Genomic DNA, 14246 nt, shown 5'->3' with positions numbered 1-14246 from the left:
TTGCCAAGGCAACAAGTTTTTCATCTAATAACTGTATTTTATTTCAGATTCATTTAAATTAATAAAAATGAATTTAATAGTTGTAGTTAACAACAACTCATCCCGCAGTAGATGTGAATGATGTAATGAGGTTTGAGGAGAGGTCACCACTCAGAAAATGTAAACTCTAAGGCATCATCACATCACATCATCACAATCCCAGAATGCACTGAAACAAGCTCAATGAAAACTTCTCATTTCGGAGGCTGCATAGTCCTTAATTTTTTTCATACTGTACATTATAATTTTGTGATGCCAAATTCTCTTCTAGCATTTAAAATGGATTTAAAAAAAAAAAATATTTACACAAAATAATAGTACAGAATTAAATTTTTCATAGCAGTTAGAGATCTGTTAGGCCAAATATCACACAGACTGGAAGTTTCCTTTGACATGGTTGTGTACAAATCCAGACAGCTTTAATTCGTCTGTGGTCGACCATGCGGGTGCGTATCATTCGTCTGTTCTTCTGCTATGAAGCAGCTGCACACCCAACATGCTCCACTTCAAACTCCCGTCACTCACATGTGGTGCTTGTGTATCCCACAGATCAGTTGCCCATGCTGGATGCAGATGTGTCCCTCCCCTCTGGTTTCTAACTTCTCATTTCAACTTCCTTCTCTACTCTTGGATCTATTTTAGACCACAGATGCCACCAATTCATCTCCCTAATTTCTCGGTGGGAACGGTTTAAGCTTCCGCATCCTACCTACTTATGAAAGGAGTTTTCCTCGCCGTTAGGCTATAATTCAGACCTCCCCCGACAGCAAAGTGACTCTATAACCTGCGATCGTGATTCAGCTGGAGTTTTAAAATTCTAATTTTAATCACAGAGGTGGCACCTTTTTCTCACAAGAACTCTTAAAAGGGAAACTCCTACAGAAAGGCGGTTTTTGGTGGGTTTTTTTGCACATGGGAAATTCTTTTTATCCTTCTCTTGAATATGTAAAACTGACTTATTGATTGCTAAGCTTTTGGTACAGAGTTTAGTTTAGTTTTGCTCTTTTTAATGCAGTAAAATCAGCTGGACTCTAATGAGCTTTTTCAATTGTGTATTGTGTGTGTTTGTATGTGTCTGAATGCATGCGGGTTGTTTTTTAGGGTGTTGTCATGAGTTGTATGGGAGTTGTCTGAACACATAAGTGGCTTCAGGCTGTGTACCTGAACTCACACACATCTCTAAAGTCTGACAAGCTTTGCAGACAATAGCATATCAGTGTTCCTAAACTGTATAAAATTTGTAGAGGAATGGAAACCACTCATCACGTGTTTACAGTTCCAACTGTAACGGTATTATGTTCTGGGATTAAGGGTTCAGATCATATTCCTCATGGTCTGAAACCATGTTCTCTGTGAAAGATAAAGGAAGGGATTTATCCATTCACATCATCATTATTTTGTTTTTAATAATGCCTCCCCTGCCCTCCAGCAACCTGTGGCTTACTTGAGATCGCAGCAGTTTGCAAACAATGATCCAATCAATACCTGATGGAAAGTTCCATCCCTTCATAGGAAAGAAAAGACAATTGCAATTTCCAGTTCATGCTGACTTTAAAGTAAACGGTTTACCAAAACTGTTTTGTGGTTGGCATACAATTTGGCTCAAACAAGGTTGCCACGGAGGCAACATAACTTCTGGAACAGCAGGTATGTATGCAGAACGGTGCAAATGTCCTGAAAACAATACCAACATACTGAACAAGTCACAAAATCCATGAATCACTTTACAAGTAACTACAAAGACTGACTAAAAAATCCTAATGAACACATTTCAAAAACATTCCACTATTAATGACTGGACTGCACATGTGCTTTGATCACAGTAAAACTTCTGAAAGGAAGCAGGTGACCTCCACCTGGGCAGGAACACCAGGCCTTACCAGATCACCATCTCTCCACCATGCTACACTGAAAACTACTTGAATCAATACAACACTGTTGACCAAGGCAGATGAACAGCATCATCACGACAAAGAATTTGTGCTAAAGATGAAAGCGCAGATGGTGAAAAGAGATATGGTGAGATGAATCAGATATATAGGAGCTTGTCCTGCATGCATGCACAAGAATGCACAAGAAACACCATAAGTATCGATGCATCAACAGTTGAAAAAGCATTTTCCAGGAGCAGTTGACCCAAAAATTGAATTTGTCATTTAACTCACCCTCATGTCATTCCAATCCTGTATGGCTTGCTTTCTTCTGTGAAAGACAAAAGACAACATTTTGAAGAATGTTGATGATAACCAAACAGTTTTGGTTACCATTGACAAAATAACAGCAAGACATTTCTCAAATACCTTTTTACACTCTAAAAAAAATGATGGGTTAAAAATAACCCAAGTTGGATTAAATATGGACAAACCTAGAAATTGGGTTATTTTAACCCAGTGGTTGGGTTAAATGATTGACCCAAGTTTTATTTAACTCAACTATTGTTTAAAAAATACCATAATGCTTACTTAAAATGAACCCAAAATAGTTTGGAAATTGACATCTATTAATATGTTTAATAAATAATAAATACAACGTAATAAAATAATAATAATAAAATATTCACCTTTTGATTATTATTGTTGCCTCTAGTAATTATGTGTCTAATTTAGATTTTTAATTTCGGGTTCATTTTAAGCAAGCAATACAGTAATTTCTAAGCAATAGTTGGGTTAAATAAAACTGCCCAGCAGGTTAGGCAAACATTTAACCCAACCACTGGGTCAAAACAACCCAATCGCTAGGGTTTGTCCATATTTAACCCAACTTGGGTTGTTTTTAACCCAGCATTGTTTTAGAGTGTATGTTCCATAGAGGAAAAAAGTCATTAAGGTTTGGAATGAGGAACGATGAGGGTGAGAAAATGACTGAATTGAAATGAATTTTAGTTTTAGGTTGAAACTGTCCCTTTAAATATACCACAGACAGACACATACACATCGGCAAAGAGTGGCTTTTAGTCACCTGAGACTTGCTGAAAAACAAAAAATCAAAGCTTGAGAAAAATTTCAGCTAGGAACAACAGGCCTTTGAAGCAGCGAGAGAAACATCAAACGTTTCCTACATGCTGCTGTGAAACGTCTAAAACAGAGTTTTTTTCTAGGGCAAGGGACAACCACTGACCCTACATATACACTTTGGAAAAGCAAGTGGGCGTCCCTTTTTTTTTTAATGCGCTCCTTTTGTAGGTTATGCACCGCTGAACAAAAAAAATCATGTTGGGTTTTCTGCAAATTACAGAATATCAAACCAATCAAACCAATTCTTGTTTTGGCACGATGAAGAGGATGTTGAACTACTGCTCAACACTCAATGAAAGATGAAAAGAGCAGACAAAAATTGATTAGCTTCGTGGGAACGAAGCCTGTGGTCTGTGGCAATAATCATCAAAGTGATGATTAACTAGTGAGAACTAGCAAATCAACAGTCAGTGTTTAAAAAGTGTTTCTAAAAAGGTGAAAACACAATTAACCTGACCATAACACACACTCCACAAGGCTGGTTAATCTCCAGAGTACCGTTTGGATCACACACACACTGCTTCTCAAAGGCCATTTACCCAGCACTGAGCTAGCTGCCTAATTGGCTTAAAGCTTTCTTTGAGGAACAAAGACAGGATGGAATCTGACTTAAACCCCATTTATAAAGTCTCAGCTCAATCTGTGTGTTTGCTTAATGGAGGATCAGAAGAAAACAAGCGCTCAGCTTCAAGCTTACCAACAAACAAACTGAGAGTGTAAGATGTGCATGGGGCGCCTCAGAGGTCAGGTGACAGATTTAGGTCTGTCACCAAGAATACAACCACAGTTTCAGCCAGCCAGCTCTCGAAGATTTCTTTGAATGTGTGTTTCGATTTAATTTGTGAGGTGAGAAAAAGGAGGGGTGTGCATTAAAACACACCCCCTCCTCTCCATCTGGTACCGATTACACCACAAAGGAAGAGACCTCTGCAATGCCCCACCCTCTTGTGCGCACACAGGAACAAACCATGCAGGCTCTGGAAGTGAGGCAAAACTGATTTTCTTTTGGTACTAAAAACTGCCAAAAGAGTAGTTTAGATGGCTCTCAGGCATCTCACCTGCTGTCCGAAAGCAACTTAAATCAACAGACATCATTTATATATTTAACATTTGAGATGTGACAATTCTTATGCAGAGCGACTCTTTGTTCCAAAACAATTGCCCCAAAAAGTGAAATACAATGCAATTGTGAAAGGCAATTCTGTATTGAGAAACAATACAAACTAAAAGATGCAAAATAATGACTCCCTTCTGACCTTCAGTTTCAGTAATAAAACATTTAATGTAAGTAGTTGACTATACAACATTTTTGTGCTTTAGCTTTTGAACACAGGAAAAGACATCATATTGGGGTCAGTTGGACTCAAAACCTGCCTGTTTCCTTAAAGGGACAACATTTCTGCCATTTTCTCACACTCATGCAGTTCCAAAGCTATATGACATTCACTTTTATGACTGCACTTATCCATTGTTTTTCCTATATAAATATGCACTAGATGAACGTATTTAACCACTACACTTGCATGTCTTTCGTAGTCTCTCGCACATGACATGGCATTCTAAAAACACAGCGCTTAAGGTAATAAGTTTACATATTTAAAAAAAAAAAAAACCACCATGACACTGCATTTTTTTCCTCATTCAACTGCTCACGTCTTGCGTTTTTTCAACAAAAAAGGGGCTATTCACAGAGAACATGTTTTTGCATTTAAAAAAAAAGACGCAGGGTATTGGAACGAAAAAATGCAAGGTCTAGAGATGCGATTTTTGCGTCTTTTTAAAACGATGTGTCACGCAAGAGATGAGCGCAACGGTAGAACACGTTCATGTTTACATAAAAAAACAAAGGAAAAGCAGAGCAATGGAATGCAAAAACATTCTGTATGAACAACTACTACTAAATATGTAGTTTTGCACATCCTTATGAACACGTGTAGTTACTAAGCAGGTGGTACTTTTACTCACTAAAGTTTTTTTAGTTAGTTGACAATGTTAAAAAATAACTGAACTATATGTTTAACTGTGCAAAATCAGATTTCAATGAAAAATGAACAATGAAATTGTGAATTATTGCTTTAGCCATAGAAAACAGAACATAAATGCATTTAGCGTGAGCAAGTGAGAGCGTCCTATTTTTTTCTGTGGCAATCTACCTGTCTAAAAAGCAGATAGTCTATAACATAAGAGTAGTAACTTTCACTGGAATCTCTTTGCACACTCCAAACTTATAATATAAAATCAATGTTACAAAAAAAAACAGTCAGAGAAAGAGAGAGGCAGCGATATAAAGGTAAAGATAATTATCTAGGAACAAGAAACGGTTACGAACAACACTCAAGTTGGATGCGACACAGTGAAACGGCTTGCTTTCTTAAACGACTACAGAGACAGATGGACGGAGGACAGGAGAGAGGAGAGGAGTGGCTGAGCTTCAATTTCAGGAGCTTTTTAATTATTCACTGAGATGAGAACTGAAACCAGAGAGAAACAAACAGACTGGACGGTGACAATGAACTAACCATGCAGACACAAACATATATGTACATGAAACCACAGAGAAACACATGGTATTGAGTGTGCATGTCTGAAACAAAGGCTAGCCTTTCAAATACACATCTAAAGAAACACTTACGTAGAACACAATTGACTCTTCCGAGAAACTGTCAAATGATCCCAGTGATCTAGTGAAGTGGGGGATGCTCTTTAGATATGGCTGTCTAAACAGGAAACAAGTCATTCTTCAGAGCTGTCCATATGCTAACACTAATTTAAACACCAGTCAGCTGGGTTTTTTTAGATATACTTTAGAGCATTTTGAAAGGATCCCGTCGATACTCTGTATGCCAGAGCTCATCGCTCAGCTTTGACTGGCAGAGGCTGACCTCTCAGTCTCCATGACAATAACTCATTTACAGCTCACAGTGATCAGCTCTGGCTCTCCCCAAAGGAAGTTGAGGGGAACAGAGGCCTGTGATGGGGGTTGGTGTGTCCTTCAGGTCACATGACCGGTCTCATCTTTCACACACCACTCAGAATTTAGCTGCTCTGAGAAAAAGAAAGAAAAAGTGCACAGAAAGCGAGAGTCAGCAGGAAATATTATCAGAATCAGGTTTTGTACCGGAATTTAAATGGAGTTCAACAGATACACATGAGCAGAGATCATACTACCTATCAAAATACATACACAGTCTGAACAGGTGTGTACAAACAAACAAGTTACCTCTCTGAATCTCTGTCACCTTGACTGCTATTGAAAAGTTTGGGGTTGGTAAGATTTGTTTAATGTGTTTGAAAGAATTTGTTCAAAAATACAGTAAAACTGTGGCATTGTGAAATGTTAATACAATTTAAAATAACTATTTTAATATATTTTAAAATGTAATTTATTTCTGTGATGAAATAAAGTTACTCCAGTCTTCAGTGTCAGATGATTCTTCAGAAATCATTCTAATAATAGCTTATTTGGTGCTCAAGAAACATTTTATTATCATCAATGTTAAAAACAGTTGTGCAGTTTATATGGAAACCGTGATAAATGTTTTCATGAATAGACAGTTCAAAAGAGCACCATTTATTTGAAGTAGATTTTTTAATAATGATTAAAAAGTCTTTACTGCCACCTCCTTTTTAGACAAAACACCAGGAATAGTTTAATTTACTGAAAATGTAAACAGAACTTTAACCTAGCCGTTTAAAATATGTTATGCATAAATGTCCTCAGTTTTCAGGTGCTGCAACTACAAACAATCTCAAAGAACTGAAGTAGCCTGTCAACACTGCCAAGCTTGTGAGAAAGAGAGAGAGCTCTTCCTGCTTCCTTTTCCTCTTAGGTGCCCACTGTCTGACCTAGTTTCCACAATATACGTCATCCTCAAATCTTGTATAGACTCAACAAAGTGGCCAAAAGACAGTCCAGACTAAGAATATATAGCTTTATGTTTATTAGTAAACAACCATTCAAAAAATGTATATCTGTAAGACTTTACATTATTGAAAGAAGTAGCTTATACTCACCAAAATCAAAACTACAGCAAAAGCAGTAATACTATAAAATATAATTACAATTTTTTTGCATTGTAAGTGTCTTTACTGTCATTTTTGACAATCTAATTAATCCTTTTTGAATAGTATTAATTTCTTTTTTTAACTTACTTGGCCCAAACACAGTAATGTATATCTTTACGATTGTGAAATAATTAATCTGATAAAACACATTGCAGTTGTGTAGATCCAGATGACGCTGTACTGTACATGTGGGCCAACAACAACAACAAATAAATACACAATCAGCAGCTAAAGAGGTCAAAGGTCTCCGGGGGCACTACTTCAATGCGGACGTTTGGCACAGTTTCCAAAAAAGCACCGTGCTCATTCTTCAAACAAATGCATATCACTGGAACGTATAAGGTACAGTGATCAGTCAAAAAGTGGGCGACATCTCGCACAATTTCACATGGGTTTTATCACCTTCAAAGATTTGTGAAACCCACACAACACTGGATGAGTTTCTCATTATTGAGAAAAAAAATGGTGACAAGCAGGTGGAAGTTATAGATTCACTGACTACTGATATTTCAAGAGGAACTTACTTCAACACTGTGTTCTGATGCCTCCCTAAAACTGCTTTGCAAGATCTATTCCCAAACACAGGCTTAATAACCAGAAAATTAATCATAATGACAGCAAGACAACTTTGAGAGAAGATCAAAGCAAAACAGCAAATAAAAAGTTAAACTGCATGTTGCAATCTTTAATAGAGATTGACGACTTGGCTCAGGAATCAATTCCGGCTTAGAGACATCACACAGTTTCACAGATATCTGATCTGCTGCAAACAGACCAGAGCTCAGCATTAGAGTGCTGCTGATCCAGAAACAGTTTTTCCCAATTAACGCCACTGCACTGGATAAGAAGCGGCTACTAAAAATGAATCCTAGACCAGCAGTCTCACCAGAAGACACTGAAAGTGATACAGACGGAGATCATTTTACACTACAGCAGAGTCAGTGTGGCTTCTTTGCTTGAGGGAATACATGTAATACGTGTTACATAAGGTGACGTGTTCACAAAGACAAACAGCATACTCAAATCACCAGTACAGCAAAAAATACAAAGCCCAAAGTGTTGAGTGGTAACCTTTGCTCTTGTTTAAAGGAAAGGCTGGAAATGAATCCCTGGTCATTTATCAAGGCAAAACAAACACAGGAGGAACAATATTCTCTCTCACCAGTAACTTTTTAATCACAAACAAGGAACTTCACGTCTGATAGGATAGAAAACGACACCATTGTATTGTCAGCATCAGGAAGTTCTTCAACTAAGATGCCCAAAGTTTATCTAACATAGCACAAACCTGAAATCACTCAGAAGGTATTCAAACCACACACACAAAACAGATCCAAAAAGATTTGGACCTTCAGATCGGGGTTGTAAACAATTATTGTTGGATTTGATTTCAAACCAATTTAAATAAACTTAAATCTAATAGCAAGTTGATTACAACAAAGTTAAAAATTCAGATAAATCCCTGGAAATGTATTATGTAAAATTTTACATAATGCACAATTATACATCATAAAAGATTATTTTGGCTTTGCCATGCAAGCATCATAAGCTATGCAAATGCATTGAAATGGTACTCTACACATGTTTTTACAGGCTTACAATGAAACATTCAAATTGTGTACAGTCATTCTATTCACCTGACAAAAGTAGTTTTCCAAACTTCAACACACTTTAGACAGCTGCAAGTTTATCATTTCATCACCATGCATGAATGTGATATAGCAGAAACAATGGTGTACAGTAAATGTTGACATAAATAACAGTAAATGTTGAATTAACACATGTTAATCCATTGATTGTTCTAATAAATAATTCAGATGTGGCACAGCACCGGCTGGTACCAAAAAAAAAGGAGGGGGGGGGGGGTGATTGACATCCTGACGTCAACACGGGAACGGGACAAAGGCCACATTGGGTCTGACCAGATGCTCGGTCTGCCTATGCAAATGACTCTGAGCGTTTAAATACAACAGCAAAGAACAATGACACGTCTGTAACGAGCCCACAAAAGCCAATGCAAATTCTGCCCATAAAGTATATGGAGTGCACTGCTTTCTCAATTAGTATAAATCTCCATTGTCTATGCAAACACATCAAAATGAAAATGAGGGCTTCTTGTCATTCACTGGACTTGACTGCTAACGTTAGGTTATTCTTGGACATGTCGAGTATGCATGAACAGTAGTGAAGTTAGTGGCTAAAACACAAGACGCAAAGAAATATCACAGAATAGCTAGAGAAACATATAAATATAACTAACGTTAAATGACACCTCCTTGCTCTGCTAAATGATATATGTAAATGTACTTCAGTTACAGATATTTATTCTTAGCTTTTAGAAAAGCAAAACATATATATGCCAGTATATTTGATAGACTGAAACAATAACAGGCATAAATAGGCTGAGTATTTACTGAATGATTAAATAAAAACAATATATTGTTTAACTAAATGAGTATTAGGATTAAAGTCAACATGATAACCAGAAGATTTACAAAAAAAAAAAAAAAATTATATATACGTTATATATATATATATATATATATATATATATATATATATATATATATATAAAAGTCAACATAGCTGAAAACAAGTCAGAATAAGAGGAGAAATAAATGCTATTTTATAAAACAACAGCATCGTTGTTTATTTTTCTAGTGAATATGAGGTACTCACGGCGGTGCTGGTGTGTTTTCTATCCGAGGCACGAACAAAGAGCTGCTCCGTTAGCCCAGGTTTAGCTACAACTGCTGCCTGACTGAATAAATAATTAAATAAAATAAATAAAAAAACAGAATAATGGATGAGGAGCTTCTATAAGGACACGCGAGGCTAACTTGCTAACAAAGGCAGGTGTTGAGACTTCTCCTCTAAATTCAAACAAAAATATTTTTTTCTGCCGTTGTATGTGCTGTGATCCCAGACAGTCTCGGGCTCGGAAGAAGAACAGAGGAATGAAATTAAAAATATATATATAATGCCTGTAAAATTATGTTGTCCGCCCGCTGCTTCTAGAGAGACTGTAAACAGACGGAGGTGTTTTGTGTTGTAGTGGCTCGAGACTAGATGAGCGGAGGAAAAACCTGCCGCGTCACTGATCTGGGGAATTGTGGGTAATGTAGTTCTCAGCACTGAGCCAGTCAGAAGACCAAACACAAAGTTACTGAATTAGGTCGACCGTCGACTAGCACATGTACTGTATCTTTACAGCAAATCTCACAAATAATCACTGTTTTGTATCACATTTTAAAGAGATGTCTGCACTCTTAAAAAATGCTGGGTTGTTTCAACCTAAATTTGGGTCAAATATAGACAGACCCAAATGTTTGGTGAAATTGTTTAATATATAATATATTTAATATATATATGTGTGTGTGTGTGTGTGTGTGTGTGTGTGTGTGTGTGTGTATGTATTCAAACAATACATATATATGTGCTTTATTTCATTCTAGGCTATACTATGCTTATATATGCTTTATTTCATTCTAGGCTATATTTAATTAAATGCAGCATATTATTATTATTATTATTATTATTATTATTATTATTATTATTGGCATGTTTATTTATTAGTTTATGAATTTATACATTTTTATTTAGGCTATTAGTAGCATTTTAGTTCTTTGAAATCTGAATCAAGTGTTGCCCACCCTTGATTAACTTGTCATCAGAGACATTTGTGTTGTTTCCTGTTTTTCAAAACTGCCTTATTTTGGAATGTACTATTGGAAAGGCAAATGAAACGTGATTCAACAATCAAGAACTTCTCTAACGCCTTTAACGAAAACAAGTTTAGACAATTTTCATGAGTAATAACAGTGAACAGGAAGAATGTTATGTGATTGTTCTTTATGGGTTATGAATGCATAATGTTGCTCTTCATTAGCCATCCTGGTTAATTTTAATGTTAATTTTAAATTAATTCACAGTGACGCTACACAGTCACAGCCCATTTCATATAGACAGTGCTACTAGAGGAAAACCATATATATATATATATATATATATATATATATATATATATATATATATATATATATATAAACACACACACACACACACACACACACACATATATATATACTATAAATACTATTAACATATTCAATTCAATATTCAATATTCAATTAAAAGAAAATATTTTAGTTATTGTGCATGTTTCTGCTGTCAAGGAGATGTATGTCTCATCAACTGCTTAACTTGCTCAAAGCAATCACACAATCTCTCTGCCACCAACCCTTTTCTGAAATGGGGCTTTCCTTGAGCTTTAAAAGCAGACACATTATGACTAGTCCATGACGTTCAGAAAAGAGGTGATTTAACAGTGCCATATAACTCAGCGTTTGGGAAAGAGTTTCCAGTACAGGTTGATTTGTTCAGACATGATCTGGTAGTATCCTTACATCCATCTTCAACTCTAGCCCAAGCCTGCTCATAGCTCATAGCAATGTTGTGAAAACAGTGAAATATTGGCACAAGTCATGTGATGAAATACTTATTTTATTACAGTCCGAAAACAATGTAAGCCAGATGGATCAGCAAAATAACTAGCAAACATTACACATTTGCAGAAACTTTTGCTGCATGTGGTTGGTGGTTTGTCAGTGCACACAAACATACATGCAGACATATCACATTAGCTGTGGTGTAGATTAATATCTGCTTAAATCTGATGCCTGTGTTTATGTTGCCATGGCAGCTACCCTGACACCTCACACTTACATTTCTACAATTCTCACCTGACACACACTCTCTTTTTCTTTCTCTCACACACTAATGATTATGAAAAGCTTACTTCTGCCACAGAATAAAAATAAAAAAGGTAAACGCAAATTTAAGTTTATATCTAATTATCTCACAATTCAGACTATTTCAGATAGTTTTACTGGCAGTGTTTATAAATGCAGGAAAGAACGTCTCTGTTTCCTCATATGATGGTGACTACAACATTGCAAATGACTCCAAAGGCCAAATGTTTTATCCGAAAGGTGATTTGCTTTTTAGTGCCTTGATAAGATTAAATGAACGAATGAGGCATTTATATAGCTCTTTACTACACCCAAAGCAATTTAGTCATATCAATGGTCTCTTCTCACCCAACACTAGTGTACAGCACCCACTTGGTTGATGCGACGGCAGCCACAAAACACACTACCAGTGCTATCACAAATACACTGGCTATAGGTGGAGAAGAGAGAGTGATAGAGCCAATTCAAAGGATTGATAAAGGCCAATGGAGGGAATTTGGCCAGGCCACCTGGGTTACATACCTACTCTTTACAAGAAGTGCCATGGGATTTTTAATGACCTCAGAGAGGCAGGACCTTGTTTTTACATCTCATCTGAAGTAGATTCTCTCTCTTAAAAACATAAAAGCTGTGCTGGACAGAGAACGAATAAGGTGTGCTGAGGAGAAACATATAACAGTGTGACAGCAGCATTTGATTGAATCAGAACACTCAGGCTTAACCAAATATTAGATATCCAAACTGCCCAATTTGGATTAGATATCCAAATTGTTGTCTTGGATGTCATGGTGACTGTAACCTGTCACATGCTGGGTGTAGAAATAAAGAAAAGTTGGCAGGATCAAGATGCAGCATCTTTATTGGAAACAAACTCAAAGAAGCAAAACTGCATACTTCAAACTGCATCATTAACTATGCACCGATTCAGGCTGCGGCCCCATCAAATCCTTGTGTTCCCCGCCCCCGAGCTCACAACTCTAAAACAGTGCATAAACATAAAGTTCACACAGCTAATATAACCCTCAAATGGATCTTTACAAAATGTTTGTCATGCATGCTGCATGCATACAGTAGGTGGACAACCAAAATGGGTATTACCGCCGCCACAGGGCCGTTGTGTTAACTGAAATTCAGTCGTGTGTAAAAAAACGTCAGGTGGCGCAAAGGGACGGATTGGAAAGTGACTGTAATAATAAAATGTCGGTTTGTAAACGGAAAACGTTTTTATCCCTCTGGCCGACGAAAGCGCCGGCGCGTTCTGATGGATTTTTTCCTCATGACAGCTGAAACAGCTTAAAACAGGCCTTACGTCATTTTTGGCGATAGCCTACAGATTAGTGCAAGACTATAAATGGTCTACTTTTATTTGTGTACGCTCACAATAACAACAAAACCTTGTACTTTAAAAAAAAAAAAAAAAAAAAAAACAAACGTCTCAAAATAGAACTTAAACTCAGCTAATAATTGTACCTAAAAAGAAAGAAATATCTCAATTCGATAATAAATTTGTAGGTCTGTGTTAAATAAGAGGCGATCTATCCGCTGGAATGTGTTGTTTCTGAATTTGATATTTGATATTTTAAGGACCAGAATAGGTCTACACTCCTGCATTTAAATGCGGCTGCAGGAGTTGCAGTTTTTTTTATGACATTTTATTAATCCGTCCATTCTTTTTAGTTTCAATGATTTAACTAAATCGTGCCTTAATAATGGGAGCGAAATTATTCAGTGACTCACGTTTTACTAAAAGAAAGGATATAATTCATGAAACACGCAACAATTTCTTAATCAGTGTCCAAACAGATAACTACTTAGGAAAAATATAGCCTATCTGTCAAAATAAAGGACAGGTAACGAATAACAAAGTAGGTGCGTGTCAAAAATCCATACTGTTTTATTAAAGGAGTTTAAAATATAAATAAAAATGTATTTGTGATAAATATAGGCCTAATATGTGAGAAAATTGACATTTTGCATAAAGATAAATGTGCTTTGATGCATTTGTTGGATAACATGTGGTTAAAGTGCCACTCAGCGGTCAAAAGCTGCAAATGCACTTTGCGACGCGGCGGTAGAAACACTGTTTTGAATGGCCACCTACTGTACATCAGATCATGTGAGTAATTATTGCTCCATCTGCCATTTTTCGCTATTGTTCTTGCTTGCTTACCTAGTCTGATGATTCAGCTGTGCACAGATCCAAACGTTAATACTGGCTGCCCTTGTGTAATGCCTTGAACATGGGCTAGCATATGCAAATATTGGCGTACATATTAATGATCCCTACTGTTGCGTAACAGTCGGTGTTATGTTGAGATTCACCTGTTTTTCTGAGGTCTTTTAAACAAATGACATTTATATAAGAAGGAGGAAACAA

At 36.6% G+C, this 14246-nt stretch overlaps 1 protein-coding gene across 5 annotated transcripts in view; it reads right to left on the bottom strand.

The window, feature by feature from the left end:
• The window catches only part of peli1b (pellino E3 ubiquitin protein ligase 1b), a 32408-nt gene extending 22250 nt beyond the window's left edge, over positions 1-10158 (bottom strand). For 2 of the 5 annotated variants that reach the window (XM_067367691.1, XM_067367695.1), the window contains exons 1-2: positions 9798-10158; positions 2205-2241 (exon numbers count right to left, since the gene is read on the bottom strand). The gene's annotated coding sequence lies outside the window, so the exon portion shown is untranslated. Of the gene's footprint in view, positions 1-2204; positions 2242-5685; positions 6099-9797 lie in introns of all 5 variants that reach the window. The other 3 variants (XM_067367692.1, XM_067367694.1, XM_067367693.1) reach the window with 3 other exon arrangements.
• Between the last annotated feature and the right edge of the window lie 4088 nt (positions 10159-14246).

The sequence above is a fragment of the Chanodichthys erythropterus genome, chromosome 18, assembly GCF_024489055.1.
Source record: "Chanodichthys erythropterus isolate Z2021 chromosome 18, ASM2448905v1, whole genome shotgun sequence".
Taxonomy (NCBI): Eukaryota; Metazoa; Chordata; class Actinopteri; order Cypriniformes; family Xenocyprididae; genus Chanodichthys; species Chanodichthys erythropterus.
The sequence above is the reverse complement of the archived record's forward strand: the minus strand, read 5'-3'. Positions and strand labels throughout refer to the sequence as shown.